Source organism: Oncorhynchus mykiss, chromosome 17 (assembly GCF_057628025.1).
Source record: "Oncorhynchus mykiss isolate SJ-2025 chromosome 17, ASM5762802v1, whole genome shotgun sequence".
Taxonomy (NCBI): domain Eukaryota; kingdom Metazoa; phylum Chordata; class Actinopteri; order Salmoniformes; family Salmonidae; genus Oncorhynchus; species Oncorhynchus mykiss.
In genome coordinates this window covers 74,806,644-74,819,548 of record NC_143038.1, presented here as the reverse complement: position 1 = coordinate 74,819,548, position 12,905 = coordinate 74,806,644, and positions in this window count along the sequence as shown.

Sequence of the window (12,905 nt, the reverse complement as noted above, 5' to 3'; positions counted from 1 at the left end):
TAACAGAGTTGAGTAATGTCCTCTTTACAGTAGTTGTTCATTCATAGCAGCCATCAAAGAGAAAAAAAAGGCATTCATCCATCCATTCATTAATGAATTCATCCATCCATCCATCCATTCATTCATTAATCCATCCATCCATCCATTCATTAATGAATTCATCCATCCATCCATTCATTCATTAATTCATCCATCCATCCATTCATTCATTAATCCATCCATCCATCCATTCATTCATTAATTCATCCATCCATCCATTCATTAATGAATTCATCCATCCATCCATTCATTCATTAATCCATCCATCCATCCATTCATTCATTAATTCATCCATCCCATCCATTCATTCATTAATCCATCCATCCATCCATTCATTAATGAATTCATCCATCCATCCATTCATTCATTAATTCATCCATCCATCCATTCATTCATTAATCCATCCATCCATCCATTCATTCATTAATTCATCCATCCATCCATTCATTCATTAATCCATCCATCCATCCATTCATTAATGAATTCATCCATCCATCCATTCATTCATTAATTCATCCATCCATCCATTCATTCATTAATCCATCCATCCATCCATTCATTCATTAATCCATCCATCCATCCATTCATTCATTAATTCATCCATCCATCCATTCATTCATTAATCCATCCATCCATCCATTCATTCATTAATTCATCCATCCCATCCATTCATTCATTAATTCATCCATCCATCCATTCATTCATTAATCCATCCATCCATCCATTCATTCATTAATTCATCCATCCCATCCATTCATTCATTAATTCATCCATCCCATCCATTCATTCATTAATTCATCCGTCTATTAATTCATTTCCCAGAGAAAAAAATACATTGCTCAGAGTGGTCTTTGTAGAAATAGGGGAGACGTACACGTTTTATCATTTTGTGATCACTTACTGTATATCTGCACTGTTTCTCTAAAGAGGAGATGGAAAATAGAGTTAATTCTTGAAACAAACATGAGGCTAATGAGCTTGTATTGAGACTTATGTTTGAGAAGCATGAGAAATAGGGTGTAGTATCCTGATGAGATTATTTCGGTCTCAACTATTGATCCAGAAAAAAAATACAACATTTAGTATCAAGTTGATATATACAGGAAGCTGAGGCATTTAAAAAACACACAAAAAAAATATATTTAAAAAAAAATTTTTTTTACAGATTATTTAAATGTTAACAACTTTCACCATTTACAGTTTAAAAAAAAAATGTTTACAACATTGTCGAAGCACGTATGAAAGAAAGTCACTGGGTAGAGGTTAGATTGCTTGTCAAATAACAAAATAGTACAAATATGTCATTGCCTAAAACTAGTGTGGAATTGAAAGTGCTGTCATTATCCCCATTTAGACTGAAAGCCAAAGTGGAAAACTCCCTGAAAAAAATGCCTGGGGTACCTTTAAAAAAAAGGCTAAGTCAGAACATACCTGCTTGTAACTGTTACAAACGGTACCCCCTCCAGGCGTAGTGAAACTACCTACAAAACACTGAAAACAGGTTACTGCAATCACCCTTGTCTATAAATTGATGTGAAGTTGAAAGTGCTGTCACTAACACATTAACATTTGAAACAGATGATTTGAAAACATCAACATGGACCCGGGGTTTACCTGAAAGTCCTGTATATGAAATTACATTATTCCTTACGATGCCAAAATATAACCCACAAAACAATGCCAAGTATCACGATACCCAGTGGTATATCGATAACGAGTGGTATCACAATAACGAGATACCTAGTGGTACCACGATACAAAGGCAAAAAACTTTTTGTTCACTGATATTCATATCTCGTATCAATTTAACACTGATATTGACAGTGATAAGGGAGTGATGGGGGGGGGGGGGGGTTTGAGGGGGTGTATGGGTTCCTCTGGGTAACGGAGAGTTGTGTCCCGACTGAAGATGAGACACCAGAGGAGGAAGGTAAGATGTCCTGGGGAGGAGCGCTGTATCCAACATGTCTGACAGAAACACAATAACAGATTCAATGTTGCTAATCAAGTAACTTGATGTATATATATATATATATATATATGTATATATATATATATATATATATCAAGTTATTTGAGTGGCCATATTCATTCATTGGGATCACAATATTCAATATTGGCAATATTGAATCTGTTATTAATGTAGAGTAAATGACGGCCTCGGTCACTCCGTCTGCACACAGAATGAATGTCGCTTTCCAAAATTCATCCATATATATATATATATATATATTTATATATATATATATATACACACAGTTGAAGTCGGAGGTTTACATACACCTTAGCCAAATACATTTCAACTCAGTTTTTCACAATTCCTGACATTTAATCCTAGAAAAAAGTCCCTGTCTTAGGTCAGTTAGGATCACCACTTCATTTTAAGAATGTGAAATGTCAGAATAATAGTAGAGAGAATTATTTATTACAGTTTTTATTTCTTTCATCACATTCCCAGTGGGTCAGAAGATTACAAACACTCAATTCGTATTTGGTAGCATTGCCTTTAAGTTGTTTAACTTGGGTCAAATGTTTCTGGTAGCCTTCCACAAGCTTCCCACAATAAGTCGGGTGAATTCTGGCCCATTCCTCCTAACAGAACTGGTGTAACTGAGTCAGGTTTGTAGGCCTCCTTGCTCGCACATGCGTTTTCAGGTCTGCCCACAAATGTTCTATGGGATTGAGGTCAGGGCTTCGTGATGGCCACTCCAATACCTTGACTTTGTTGTCCTTAAGCCATTTTGCCACAACTTTGGAAGTATGCTTGGGGTCATTGTCTGTTTGGAAGACCCATTTGTGTCCAAGCTTAACTTCTTCACTGATGTCCTGAGATGTTGCTTCAATATATCCACATCACTTTCCTACCTCATGATGCCATCTATTTTGTGAAGTGCACCAGTCCGTCCTGCAGCAAAGCACCCCCACAACATGATGCTACCACCCCCGTGCTTCACGGTTGGGATGGTGTTCTTCGGCTTGCAAGACTCCCCCTTTTTCCTCCAAACATAACAATGGTCATTATGGCCAAACAGTTCTATTTTTGTATTATCAGACCAGAGGACATTTCTCCAAAAGCACTCCCTATGTGCAGTTGAAAACCGAAGTCTGGCTTTTTTATGGTGGTTTTGGAACAGTGGCTTCTTCCTTACTGAGCGGCCTTTCAGGTTATGTCGATGTAGGACTCGTTTTACTGTGGATATAGAAATGTTGTACCCGTTTCCTCCAGCATATTCACAAGGTCCTTTGTTGTTGTTCTGGGATTGACTTGCACTTTTCGCACCAAAGTACATTCATCTCTAGGAGACAGATCGTGTCTCCTTCCTGAGCGGTATGACGGCTGCATTGTCCCATGGTGGTTATACCTGCGTACTATTGTTTGCACAGATGAACGTGGTACCTTCAGGCATTTGGACATTTTTCCTAAGGATGAACCAGAATTGTGGATCTCTACAATTATGTTTCTGAGGTCTTGGCTGATTTCTTTTGATTTTCCCATGATGTCAAGCAAAGAGGCACTGAGTTTGAAAGTAGTCCTTGAAATACATCCACAGGTACACCTCAAATTAACTCAAATGATGTCAATTAGCCTATCAAAAGCTTCTAAAGCCATGACATAATTTTCTGGAATTTTCTAAGCTGTTTAAAGACACAGTCAACTTAGTGTATGTATGTAAACTTCGGACCCATTGGAATTGTGATACAGTGAATTATAAGTGAAGTCATTTATCTGTTAACATTTGTTGTAAAAATTACTTGTGTCCTGCACAAAGTAGATGTCCTAACCAACTTGCCAAAACTATAGTTTGTTAACAAGAACTCTGTGGAGTGGTTGAAAAATGAGTTTTAATGACTTCAACCTAAGTGTATGTAAACTTCCGACTTCAACTGTATGTAAATAAGCAATTTCTTTTTTTCACATCTTATGAACATCTTATTATACTGCACTGTACATACAGTGCATTCAGAAAGTATTCAGACCCCTTGACCTTTACCACATTTTGTTACGTTACAGCCTTATTCTAAAATGGATTCCATTTTATTTTAGCCCCATCAATCTACACGCTATGAAACTCGAAATTGATGCATCCTCTTTCCATTGATCATCCTTGAGATGATTGGAATCCACCTGTGGTAAATTCACTTGATTGGACATGATTTGGAAAGGCACACACACACCTGTCTATATAAGGTCCCACAGTTGACAGTTATATCAAAAAACATGTCAACCTAACCAGTTTGTATCCTATGAAACAAGGTTAATGTAATTAATAAAGTTAGTAATAGATAACATTCATATTCTGATTATCTCTGAAACTCACTAATACATTTGATGATACAGTGGTAGCAATGCTAGGTTATGACATTTACAGAAAAAATGGAAATGCCAGTGGTGGTGTTGCTGTTTAAATGTAAACATTAGAGAGGATCTCATGTTAAATACAGTTGAAATAATATGGCTACAGGTTAATTTGCCTCACCTAAAGCCAATTATTGTGGGAAGCTGTTATAGACCACCAAGTGCTAACAGTCAGTGTCTGGATAACATGTGTGAAATGTTTGTTATTGTATGTGATAGCAACAGTGAGGTACATTTTCTGGGTGATTTAAATATTGACTGGCTTTCATCAAGCTGCCCACTCAAGAAAAAGCTTCAAAACTGTAATCAGTGCCTGCAATCTTGTTCAGGTTATGAGTCAACCTACCAGGGTAGTTACAAACAGCACAGGATGGAAATCAACATGATTTGATCACATTTTTACTGATGCTGCAGTCACGTGCTTGAAAGCAGTATCCATATCCATCTAATGTAGTGATCACAAATCAAATCAAATGTATTTATAAAGCCCTTCTTAAATCAGCTGATATCTCAAAGTGCTGTACAGAAACCGAGCCTAAAACAGCAAACAGAAAGCAATGCAGGTGTAGAAGCACGGTGGCTAGGAAAAACTCCCTAGAAAGGCCAGAACCTAGGAAGAAACCTAGAGAGGAACCAGGCTCTGAGGCGTGGCCAGTCCTCTTCTGGCTGTGCCGGGTGGAGATTATAACAGAACATGGTCAAGATGTTCAAATGTTGATAGATGACCAGCAGGGTCAAATAATAATAATCACAGTGGTTATCGAGGGTGCAACAGGTCAGCACCTCAGGAGTAAATGTCAGTTGGCTTTTCATACCGATCATAGAGAGTATCTCTACCACTCCTGCTGTCTCTAGAGAGTTGAAAACAGCAGGTCTGGGCCAGGTAGCAAGTCCGGTGAACAGGTCAGGGTTCCATAGCCGCAGGCAGAACAGTTGAAACTGGAGCAGCAGCACTGCCAGGTGGACTGGGGACAGCAAGGAGTCATCAGGCCAGGTAGTCCTGAGGCATGGTCCTAGTGCTCAGGTCCTCCGAGAGAGAGACAGAAAGAGAGAAAGAAAGCAAGAAAAGAAAGAACGAAAGAAAGAAAGAAGGAAAGAGAATGAAAGAAAGAATTAGAGAGGGCATACTTAAACTCACAAAGGACACCGGGTAAGACAGGAGAAATAGAATATAGTAACCATATCTAGCCTCTCTGGGATATGTGGGACGCTCGCAAACAGCCAGTGAAATTGCAAGGTGCTAAATTCAAACAACAGAAATTTCATAATTAAAATTCCTCAAACATACAAGTATTATCTTCTTATGGCTGCAGGGGCAGTATTGAGTAGCTTGGATGAAAGGTGCCCAGAGGTGCCCAGAGTAAACTGCCTGCTCCTAAGTCCCAGTGGCTAATATATGCATATGATTAGTAGTATTGGATAGAAACCTGACGTTTTTAAAACTGTTTGAATGATGTCTGTGAGTATAACAGAACTCACATGGCAGGCAAAAACCTTAGAAGAAATCCAAACAGGAAGGTTATGTTATGGTTATGTTGCACTTCCTAAGGCTTCCACTAGATGCCAACCGTCTTTAGAACCTTGTTTGAGGCTTCTACTGTGAAGAGAGCCTACATGAGAGGGGAATGAGTCAGTTGTCTGGCAGAGAGCCACGCTCTGGTCATGCGTATTTGACATGAGATGGAGCTGCGTTCATTTGCTTTTCTACAGACATAGGTATTCTCCGATTGGAACGTTATTGAAGATTTATGATAAAACCATCCTAAAGTTTGATTCTATACTTAGTTTGAAATGTTTCTACAACCTGTAATATAACTTTTTTTGAACTTTTCGTCCAACGCTCTGCTTGACCTGCACACGCGTTTGAATTTGTGTACTAAACGCCCTAACAAAAGTAGCTATTTGGACCAAAATTATGGACATTATCGAACAAATCAAACATTTATTGTAGAACTAGGATTCTTGGGATTGCATTATGATGAAGATCATCAAAGGTAAGTGAATATTTATAATGTTATTTCTGATTTCTTTTGACTCCAACATGGCGGGTATATTTATTTGTTTTCTGAGCGCCGTTCTCAGATTATTGCATGGTTTGCTTTTTCCGCAAAGCTTTTTTGAAATCTGACACAGCGGTTGCATTAACTTCTTATGGCTGCAATCCCGTTAACGGGAGCGATCTGACAACAGCCAGTCGAAGTGTAGGGCGCCATTTTCAAAACATCAAAAATCGCACAATTAACATTCCTCAAACAAACATCTCATACCATTTTAAAGCAATTCTCGTTATTAATCCCACCACAGTGTCCGATTTCAAATATGCTTTTACAGCAAAGCACCACAAACGATTATGTTAGGTCACCACATAGCCACAGAAAAACACAGCCATTTTTCATTAAGGTGTATCTATAATTCCATGTGTAAATCTTGAATTTTTCATCAACATGTATAATAGTAAATTATATATTTCATTAATGTTTATTATGAGTATTTCTGTAACTTGATGTGGCTCTCTGCAAAATCACTAGATGTTTTTGGAACTACTGAACGTAACACGCCAATGTAAACTCAGATTTTGTTTTTATATATATATGAACTTTATCAAACAAAACATACATGCATGTATTGTGTAAAATGAAGTCCTATGAGTGTCATCTGATGAAGATCATCAAATGTTTGTGATTCATTTTATCTCTATTTGTGCTTTTTGTGACTCCTATCTTTGGCTGGAAAAATGGCCGTGTTTTTCTGTGGCTTAGTGGTGCCCTAACATAATTGTTTGTGGTGCTTTGCTGTAAAGCATATTTGAAATCGGACACTGTGGTGTAATTAACGAGAATCGCATCTTTAAAATGGTGTAAAATACTTGTATGCAAGTATTGTAATTGAATTCAATTGTAATTATGAGATTTTTGTTGTTTTGAATGTGGCGCCCTGCAATTTCACTGGCCGTTAACGGGATTGCAGCCTTAAGGAGATTTATACACCATTTTAAAGATAAACTTCTCCTTAATGCAACCGCTGTGTCAGATTTAAAAAAGGCTTTACGGCAAAAGCACACCGTGCGATTATGTTAGGTCAGCGCCTAGCGCCTAGCCACAGAAAACCACACAGCCGTTTTCCAACCAAGGAGAGGTGTAACGAAAGTCAGAAATAGCGTTAAAATTAATTATTTACCTTTGATGTTGTTCATCTGATGGCACTCCCAGGTCTCCATGTTAGACAATAAATGTTTGTTTTGTTCGATAAAGTTCATATTTATGTCCAAATACCTCAATTTTGCTCGCACGTTTAGTCCAGTAATCCAAATGCACAGGAGTGCTCACAAAGTATAGACGAAAAGTCAAAAAAAAAGTTCCATGATAGTTTGTAGAAACATGTCAAACGATGTATATAATCAATCTTTAGGATATTTTTATCATATATCTTCAATAATATTCCAACCGGAGAATTCATTTTTCATTAGAAAGGAAAGGGAACGGAGCTCGTGCTCACGGCAGCGCGCAATAAAAAAACTCAAGGCTTTCAACCTTACCACTGGTTGAAACAGCTCTTATTCACTCCTCTTTCGCAGTAGAATCCTGAAACAACTTTTTAAAGACTGTTGAGATCTAGTGGAAGCCTTAGGAAGTACAATCTGACCCCATAGACACAGTATATTGGATAGGCAATCACTTTAAAAAAACTAAAAACCTCAGATTTCCCTCTTCCTGGTTTGTTTTTCTCAGGTTGTTTCCTGCCATATGAGTTCTGTTATACTCACAGACATTATTTTTAACAGTTTTGGAAACTCTGAGAGTGTTTTCTTTAAATCTACTAATTTTATGCATATTCTAGCTTCTGGGCCTGAGTAGCAGGCAGTTTTCTCTGGGCACCTTATTCATCCAAGCTACTCAATACTGCCCCCCGTTCCCAAAGAAGCTAGGAAAACAAAAGTTCCAAAGGCTGGGCCTAATATAGTGTTTGAGGCCATACAGTACATTTTGTAGTGATTCCTATGTTGTTGATGTGAAGTATAGTTGTTGAGCCTTGGTGTGTAATGAGGAGAACCAGACTCTGCATTTGACACATTTATAAAATTGCTAATCCCAGTTACTAACAAGCACGCACCCACCAAGGAAATGACTGTAAAAACTGTTAAATCCCAGTGGATTGATGAGGATTTAAAAAATGGTATGGTTCAGAGGGATGAGGCAAAAGGAATGGCAAATAAATCTGCCTCTGCACAACTGATTGGCCAATGAACTGCAAATTGAGAAAACAAACAAAACAAAACTAAAATGAATAAAAAGAAGAAGAAACTACACTATGAAACCAAGATAAATGACATAAAGAATGAGAGCAAAAAGCTTTGGAGCAAGTTCAATGAATTTTGGGGAAAAAAGGCAAACTCAACTCCATCATTCGTTGGAGTTGGAATCAGATGGCTCATTCATCACAAAACTGACTGATATTGTCAACTATTTTAATGGAAGCCTCTCCACCATAATCCATGTAGAATCAGGATTTCTCAGGGCAGCTGTCTAAGCCCCTTACCTTGAGTAAAGCCAGTGTGTCTATGTATGCAGATGACTAAACACTATACACTACAGCGACTGAAATGACTGCAACACTTAAAGAGCTGCGGTCAGTTTCAGAATGGGTGGCAAGTAATACGTTATTCCTAAATATTCCATTTATGATTTAGATAACAAGCTACTTAAACAAAATGTAACGTTAGTTAACCACTCTGGGACTAGAAGGTCAAAAGACGAAAACATCATTTTTTCTTTTGTAAATTAAAATTTGCTATCGTAAATGTTAGCAAAACCTCTGCCTTTGCGGGATGCACGGGGGATATGTTCACTAGTGTAACCAGGAGGTGAGGCCTCATTTAAGTAAATCTTTGGACTACCTTGACTAACGTTAGCTATATCTAAACTATGTTAGCATGTGTAGCTAGCCAACATTAGCTGCTAGCTAGAATAGTTTGATTTAGAAAGTTTTGTTGCTAACTAGTTAGCAAACAACCTAGATAGCTATTCAACCCTAAATTTGCCAGGTGGCTAGCTAGCTAGTTAACGTTAGCTTGATAAAATGTGTTTAGGTAGTTAACTAGATAGCTAGGTCACGTTATTTAGTGTAGCACCATAGCTAGCTAGCTAGCCAAAATTCAGCTGACATTAAATCAAATCAAATCAAATCAAATTTTTATTTGTCACATACACATGGTTAGCAGATGTTAATGCGAGTGTAGCGAAATGCTTGTGCTTCTAGTTCCGACAATGCAGTAATAACAAGTAATCTAACTAACAATTCCAAAACTACTGTCTTGTACACAGTGTAAGGGGATAAAGAATATGTACATAAGGATATATGAATGAGTGATGGTACAGAGCAGCATAGGCAAGATACAGTAGATGTTATCGGGTACAGTATGTACAAATGAGATGAGTATGTAAACAAAGTGGCATAGTATAGTATAAAGTGGCTAGTGATACATGTATTACATAAGGATACCGTCGATGATATAGAGTACAGTATATACATATGCATATGAGATGAATAATGTAGGGTAAGTAACATTTATATAAGGTAGCATTGTTTAAAGTGGCTAGTGATATATTTACATCATTTCCCATCAATTCCCATTATTAAAGTGGCTGGAGTTGAGTCAGTGTCAGTGTGTTGGCAGCAGCCACTCAGTGTTAGTGGTGGCTGTTTAACAGTCTGATGGCCTTGAGATAGAAGCTGTTTTTCAGTCTCTCGGTCCCAGCTTTGATGCACCTGTACTGACCTCGCCTTCTGGATGATAGCGGGGTGAACAGGCAGTGGCTCGGGTGGTTGATGTCCTTGATGATCTTTATGGCCTTCCTGTGACATCGGGTGGTGTAGGTGTCCTGGAGGGCAGGTAGTTTGCCCCCGGTGATGCGTTGTGCAGACCTCACTACCCTCTGGAGAGCCTTACGGTTGAGGGCGGTGCAGTTGCCATACCAGGCGGTGAGACAGCCCGCCAGGATGCTCTCGATTGTGCATCTGTAGAAGTTTGTGAGTGCTTTTGGTGACAAGCCGAATTTCTTCAGCCTCCTGAGGTTGAAGAGGCGCTGCTGCGCCTTCTTCACGATGCTGTCTGTGTGAGTGGACCAATTCAGTTTGTCTGTGATGTGTATGCCGAGGAACTTAAAACTTGCTACCCTCTCCACTACTGTTCCATCGATGTGGATAGGGGGGTGTTCCCTCTGCTGTTTTCCTGAAGTCCACAATCATCTCCTTAGTTTTGTTGACGTTGAGTGTGAGGTTGTTTTCCTGACACCACACTCCGAGGGCCCTCACCTCCTCCCTGTAGGCCGTCTCATCGTTGTTGGTAATCAAGCCTACCACTGTTGTGTCGTCCGCAAACTTGATGATTGAGTTGGAGGCGTGCGTGGCCACGCAGTCGTGGGTGAACAGGGAGTACAGGAGAGGGCTCAGAACGCAACCTTGTGGGGCCCCAGTGTTGAGGATCAGCGGGGAGGAGATGTTGTTGCCTACCCTCACCACCTGGGGGCGGCCCGTCAGGAAGTCCAGTACCCAGTTGCACAGGGCGGGGTCGAGACCCAGGGTCTCGAGCTTGATGACGAGCTTGGAGGGTACTATGGTGTTGAATGCCGAGCTGTAGTCGATGAACAGCATTCTCACATAGGTATTCCTCTTGTCCAGATGGGTTAGGGCAGTGTGCAGTGTGGTTGAGATTGCATCGTCTGTGGACCTATTTGGGCGGTAAGCAAATTGGAGTGGGTCTAGGGTGTCAGGTAGGGTGGAGGTGATATGGTCCTTGACTAGTCTCTCAAAGCACTTCATGATGACGGATGTGAGTGCTACGGGGCGGTAGTCATTTAGCTCAGTTACCTTAGCTTTCTTGGGAACAGGAACAATGGTGGCCCTCTTGAAGCATGTGGGAACAGCAGACTGGTATAGGGATTGATTGAATATGTCCGTAAACACACCGGCCAGCTGGTCTGCGCATGCTCTGAGGCGCGGCTGGGGATGCCATCTGGGCCTGCAGCCTTGCGAGGGTTAACACGTTTAAATGTCTTACTCACCTCGGCTGCAGTGAAGGAGAGACCGCATGTTTTCGTTGCAGGCCGTGTCAGTGGCACTGTATTGTCCTCAAAGCGGGCAAAAAAGTTATTTAGTCTGCCTGGGAGCAAGACATCCTGGTCCGTGACTGGGCTGGGTTTCTTCCTGTAGTCCGTGATTGACTGTAGACCCTGCCACATGCCTCTTGTGTCTGAGCCGTTGAATTGAGATTCTACTTTGTCTCTGTACTGGCGCTTAGCTTGTTTGATAGCCTTGCGGAGGGAATAGCTGCACTGTTTGTATTCGGTCATGTTACCAGACACCTTGCCCTGATTAAAAGCAGTGGTTCGCGCTTTCAGTTTCACACGAATGCTGCCATCAATCCACGGTTTCTGGTTAGGGAATGTTTTAATCGTTGCTATGGGAACGACATCTTCAACGCACGTTCTAATGAACTCGCACACCGAATCAGCGTATTCGTCAATGTTGTTATCTGACGCAATACGAAACATCTCCCAGTCCACGTGATGGAAGCAGTCTTGGAGTGTGGAGTCAGCTTGGTCGGACCAGCGTTGGACAGACCTCAGCGTGGGAGCCTCTTGTTTTAGTTTCTGTCTGTAGGCAGGGATCAACAAAATGGAGTCGTGGTCAGCTTTTCCGAAAGGGGGGCGGGGCAGGGCCTTATATGCGTCGCGGAAGTTAGAGTAACAATGGTCCAAGGTCTTTCCTCCCCTGGTTGCGCAATCGATATGCTGATAAAATTTGGGGAGTCTTGTTTTCAGATTAGCCTTGTTAAAATCCCCAGCTACAATGAATGCAGCCTCCGGATAAATTGTTTCCAGTTTGCAGAGAGTTAAATAAAGTTCGTTCAGAGCCATCGATGTGTCTGCTTGGGGGGGGATATATACGGCTGTGATTATAATCGAAGAGAATTCTCTTGGTAGATAATGCGGTCTACGTTTGATTGTGAGGAATTCTAAATCAGGTGAACAGAAGGATTTGAGTTCCTGTATGTTTCTTTCGTCGCACCATGTCACGTTAGCTAGCTAAAACAGTATTTAAGTGTCCAGCAAACATTTGATCTTCAGACACTTAAATGTTAAACCTTATTTTAACAATTGTCCCCTTAATTTGATTCTTTTGAAGTAATTTGTCGTCTACTTTCTTGAAAGGATTGTTGAAGTCTAGCTCTAGAAGCATTGTCTCATACATAAAAACATATACAGGAGAGTTAAATTATTCCTTTAAGCTATTTTATCGCCCCCAGAGTCCTCCTTTTACTCTCTGTTCCAGACGTTCTAGACGAGCAATTCTGATAGCTTTTAGCCGTATCCTTATCCTACTCCTCCTCTGTTCCTCTGATGATGTAGAGGTGAATCCAGGCCCTGCAGTGCCTAGCTCCACTCCTATTCCCCAAGCGCTCTCTTTTGATGACTTCTGTAACCGTAATAGCCTTGGTTTCATACATGTT